Genomic DNA, 6,000 nt, shown 5'->3' with positions numbered 1-6,000 from the left:
CAGCTCAGAATAAAATCTCAAGCAACCCTGATTTCAGCCTCCCCAGTCTGTCCACTGAGCCTCCCCAGCCTGGCACAAGGAGGGAGCACAGTGGGACCCTTGGGGCTTGGGGCTTGGCCTGGGTACTGTGTGTGGTTTGGAGGTCCTGGCAGTTTCAGGTTATCCACTTCTCTGAACAGAAAGGAGAGCAAGAAATATTTTTAAAGCCCCATTGCTAAAGAATTGAGCTCTTTAATATAATGTGCAAAGCTTTTGACTTTCAAGAAATACCAAAAAAACATCTTTAATCCCTGAACTTCTGATACCCCATTGAAAACTCACCCATAAATGCAGTGGTAGTCAGAGTCTTTCTTCATTCCCCAGAGACCTGGATGATGATTTAAAGAATTTGGGAAGAGTCTTATATTCTTTCCTTTTACAACTTAAAATAGTCTGAAATGATTTTTTTTTAAAGGTTAAGAAAAAATATCATAGAATGATATTTCTTTTTTATGCCAAGTTTCAGCCTGGAGAAAATTTTATGGCTGAGTTCTAATCCACTGCAACCCCTGGTTTATAACAGAAATGCTGACACAATGATAACTGCAGCGTTACGAATGCTGGCGCTATGATATTTATTGCTCCCTAGTGCCAGCTGGGGTTAATCCTTATTAAATGCATTCATTTTCTGGCCTGGTGGAGAACAGATCACTCAGTGATCAGGCAGAGTTTGGGTCCCTGGTAGCACTAATGGAAGATATCACAGAAGGCACAGTAAGTGAGGAGTCCTTAAGGGGCTACTGAAGGTGTTTTTGGGGATTAAGCGGCCTTCTCTGGGGGCTTGAGCTCAAATCCAGAGTGTCTGTACTGAGAAGTGTCTTTGCTGCACTGGAACAGCACATGCTGAGAACTTTGCTCTTTGTAGTATCAAGGAAGAGTATGAAAGGAAACATGACATGGTCACGTATCTGCACAATCAGCCATGGAACAGATCCCACTGATTAAGAATTATCCATATCCCAGGTGATATCCCAGGTGGGATATCCACGTGTGAACCCAAATATCCCAAATCCTCTTCGACATTGAACTGTCCTGTTTAACAATGTTGGAAGAGAGGAGGAATGACAAGATCTCCGTTCAATTACACAGCAACTTATTCTTTCAATATCTACCACAGAAAGTGGTAGCTTAATTTTATTCACAAATTTTTCACATCCCACCCTCACACACATTTATGTTTGAGCAGCAAAGGAACTGAAAATCTCACAAAAATTTTTCCATAAAGCTATGTGGGACTATGGGTAAATTTTTCCCAGAGATTTACACACTTGCTGTATTTATATGGCAAACTGGAAAAACATGAAAGAAAGTTGCAGATTTAATTTAGGAAAGTGTAGGATGCAGTGGGCATTTTTGCATTCTGCTCTTGCTGCAGGTTCTGCAGAATGAGCCTCAGCTCACCTGCCAAGCTCTCAGCCTGCAGACCTAAAGTGAAGGGGGTTGCTTGCTATGAAAAAAATCTCTCAGGACCAAAGGAGTGAGCATGTGTGCAAAGTTCACCACGAGTTCAGTGAATGATCATATTTTCCCCACAATAATAAATACTTCTATAATTTATAAATGCCTCAAAAGGCTGAGATATGTGGGGGATGCAGAACCAAAGTGGCTTGACAGGAGAGAGACAAAGGAATGAGCCAGAGAGTGAACTGACTACAAAATTCTTCGTCTCTGATTTGTTTCTTTTATAACTTGTCCCCAGAGAAAAGGCTGCACTTTCTAGAGAGGCTTAAAAAATCAAAAGAAATCCTCTGGGCTTGTGAACAGCCAAGAAGAATTTAAAAAACCTTCAATCTGAACACAGAGCCAAAGAGTAATACTCAAGATTTTCTGCTATTTGATAATAATTTTTTAAAATATGAGCAATGAGATGGGGAGAAAAGTCAGGCTTTTTATGAAAAGATTAAAATCAGAGATATGTTTTCTTCATTTCAAGGCAATGTTCTGCCTTGTTACATGGAAGCTTTCTAGTAAAAGAGAACCAAAATAATTTTCATCAGAACTACTTAAAAGAAAAACAAGAAATGTTCAAGAGAACAGAAAACCATGTTTTCAGTATTAGGAAAAACATGAATGTTTTTATTAAAAAGTCATTTTGAAAGAAATGGAGCTAATGCACTTTCCCTTGATATTCAGAGAAGCTGGAAATCAAAATAAAAATAGCTTTATTTTTGTTTAAAATTTCCACATGGCAAAATGCAATGTCATGACCTTGTCTAACAGATGGAAAATAGAAGAATGTTCCTGTGAAGGAAACAGCCACTGGAACATTCAGGAAGGTGCCTTTAGGAGGCAAAAAATACTCGTTTTCATTTATGCTCTGTCAGGTACAAAGGTTTTGTGTTGAACCATGGACTCCAGGGAAGCAGGGCAGACCAAGCACGGGGCTGCAAGGTCTGAGTGTCCCCAGAGCCTAGGAATTTTTTAATGGGAGCTGGGAGGGGTGAGTGCATGGCAGAGCTAGTTAGAATCAACAGGATGGATCTGTGGAAGGACAGGCAGGGCCAGCCAGACATTGCTGCTTCACCCCAGTGCTGTCCACTGCCCCAGCCAAGGGAAAAAAGGGTTTGGGCAAAGATGGGGACTATGCACTTGACAAAACTTCTGGCACAGAGAAATTATTAACAGGAGAAAAGGACAATATTAAATTCAATTGAAATATTTGCAGGGATGCCAGAAGCTTTCATAGAATCTTTGAGGCTGGAAATGTCTCCAAGATCATCTGGTTCAACCTTTCATGGCCTTCTCTGCAGAATGGAGGGGAAATTCAGAGGTTCCTTCCTTGTAGGGCTGCTTAGCCTCCCTTGGCCACTAATTTGTTCTCTGCCATCATTTTGAAGAAGGATTGAGCTCTACGACGGGAAGAAATGTTTTCTCACCCATTAGCCATTTGATACAGAGAGAGATTCTCACAGAAATCAAACACAGCCTCTTATTAACTGCTCCACCAGCACAGACTGGTCCAACAAAGCTTTGTACATCTTTGAAGTTCGCAGCTTAAGTGAGTCAGGTCTTTTTATAAGGTTGCATGTGAAATTGTCATGAGAATGAAACCAATTGCAGATGGTGGAGTGATAAAGATGGTACAATAGCTCACTTGTGTTTGCCCCCATTTCCTTGGGAAGAAAAGAAAGGGAAAAGGGAGAAAGGGGAAAAAAAAAAATAAAAGAAGTGGAAGAACACAGAAAGTCCAACAAAAAAAATTCTTTTGACAAATCAGTGTTGAAGGAGTTAGTGAGATTTCTGGCAAAACCACCAGGACTCTGAAGACAAGCTGACTGCTGCAATATTTATTACTTTGCTTTCATGAGACCTCTGACATCAAGGACTTTCGTAGTGACTGATTTTTGTCAGAATAGTGCTGCAGGAACTGGAAGTGACAGATGATTTTCTTGGACATGAAGCCTGTGCGTAATGGCATGAGAAAGAGGACATAAAAAAGTCTGCCCTGAAGCAGCTTAATGTGGCCCTGGAGAGCAGAGCTGTTATCACAGCTTACTGATGCAGTCACAGCAAGAGGGGCTGTTACAAAGAAATGGATCCTGAAGTCAGGCAGTTCAGCATGGGAAAGATTTCCTAAGTTGTGCTCCCTTATGACAGCCTTGTGGGGACTGGGGCGGGCAGGAGCAAATCAAGCAGAGGGACGTACCTCCAGAAATGAAATAGAAACTGGCTTTACTGTGTCATGTCTGTCCCCTGCACTGCAGCACCAGAAGATCACATGCAGCAACAATCAATGTGTTGAGCTTGACTCACATTGCTGGGGCTCGTGGCTGGGCTCCAGACCAGCCAGGGTATGGTAGAAGCTTGTGTGCAGACAACTTTTCAAATGTAATTAACACAGAGCATCTAGGCTTATGTTAATATAGAAAAACTGGGGAATAATTTAACACGTAGTCAAAGAGTTGTGGAGGATATTTTCAAAGGAAGCTACTGATTAAAATATTAACCTCCCTTGTCCCACATCCATAGGTCTTTGAAATTACTCCAAGCCCCATCCAACGTGGCCTTGAACATTTCCAGGGATGGGGCATCCACAGCTTCTCTGGGCAACCTGTTTCACCATTTCACCACCTCACAGGGAAGAATATCTTCCTAATAGCAAACCTAAACCTGCCCTCTGTGACTTCAAAGCCATTTCTCACTGTCTCTTAGGGGAGACACCTGTTCTGATTTTCTTCCCATCAGGAGATTCCAGTTGAAAATCAGAGATGGAGTCACAGTGCTCTGCAGCAGAACCGATATTGTAAAACCTAAGGGCCAGCGTGGCAGCAAGATACCATAATCTTCTCCAGATATTTCAGTACATTCTCTGTGCTGTACAAACCCATCTTTCTGCTTTGATTGCACTTCAGGCAGTGTAATTGTGCTTTCTTTCAGTGGGAATGTTGTGAGGCCTATAGTTGCTGTATATATATTTTGGTGCAAAAAGGCAAAATCTTTTCAGACCCCAAACTATGTATTTATTAAAATAAGGTTTTGTTTTGACTTGCCCAAACATTGGTTGTACATTTGGAAGTGGGGTTTATCCAAGGCATAAATTGCCTGAATAAAAATCAGAGCAAAATGCTTTATATTTATGTATATTGGAAGTGTAGAAGATTACCTTTCTGAATGATAAATACAACTCCTACTGGCACAGGGAAGTACTGTCACAATCAGGCAATGCATCACTCTGGAGTGTGCTGCAACTCCTTTTGTCTTTTTTGTTATACAGAAAAGGAAAAATAAGGAACTACAATTGAAACATCCATATGTGTGAGGCCATTAGTGGGAATTTATAATTCATACAATCTCAGAGAATGTGACAGGATTTCCAAATACTGAACTAGCAGACACTTAGAGATGCTGTAAATTAACCCACATGTGAACCTGCCAAGTCTGTCCTTTCTCTTCGTTGCCTCATTTCAGCTGAATTGCCAAGACAGGATTTCTCCCTGGATCCTGGTACATTACATACACCTGTCAAGCAGAAGCTTCAAGTCAGCCCTGGGGAGTATCTTGAAAAGAGAGTCCTGCAATACCAATGAATTCTCCATCCATTTGCAGTCCAGTTCTTTAATAGGATCATCGATTTAAGAACACACTGACCAAACCACTGCCATTTTCATGCACATGCTCAGGGCAGAGAATGATAATACCTGGGGTTGGACCTGCACCTCCTCTTGCACACCCAAAAGTGAGGGTAGATCTCAGCAGCAGTCAAAGGGCAGTGCCCTGTGTCAGAAGCGAGGGCAAGGAACAGGTTGCCCAGAGAAGCTGTGGCTGCCCCACCCCTGGAAGTGTTCAAGGCCAGGTTGGATGGGGCTTGGAGCAACCTGGGGTAGTGGAAGGTGCCCCTACCCATGGCAGGGGGGTGGGATGAAATGAGCTTTAGGGTCTCTTCCTGCACAAAGCATTCTATGACTGTATGATAAGGTCCCCTCGCCAGGCGGTGGCTGCAGGGCTTGCATGGGTACATGGCCCTGCAGGATGCAGCAAGGGATGCTTCTGCAGGAAGTCTGGCTTTCAGTGAGATGCAGCTCCAAGTGCTAAGATTTGACAGTAACTCTCCTGAGTGTTGCTGATATCTCCTAGCCAATATTACAGTATCCTGGCACACAGAGCTCTGCTCCCCGGGGCTGCCATGAACAGCCGGCAGGTTATTCCAAGCAACTGCTCCCCTGACTTTTTTCTCCCAAAGATTCATGCAAGAGGCTTGAGTGCTCAGCTGGGTCCAGGGGACACCCTCTCCACTCCTCCAGAGCTGGGGGTCACTGCTCTGCACATGTACCTCTCTAAATCCTGTCTGCCTGTTCCGGAATGTGGATACCAGCTCGGCCCTGGGCTCATAAAGCAAATGAAGTGCTGCCTTGTGTTGCAGAAAGAATGCCTTAGCACCAACAGGACTTTGCTGGCTGCTTTTATGCAAAACCTGCTGTTTGCTTTGTAAAAGATGGGAGGATCCAACTGAGTTTAAACTGG

The sequence above is a fragment of the Aphelocoma coerulescens genome, chromosome 13, assembly GCF_041296385.1.
Source record: "Aphelocoma coerulescens isolate FSJ_1873_10779 chromosome 13, UR_Acoe_1.0, whole genome shotgun sequence".
NCBI classification, from domain to species: Eukaryota; Metazoa; Chordata; class Aves; order Passeriformes; family Corvidae; genus Aphelocoma; species Aphelocoma coerulescens.
The sequence above is the reverse complement of the archived record's forward strand: the minus strand, read 5'-3'. Positions refer to the sequence as shown.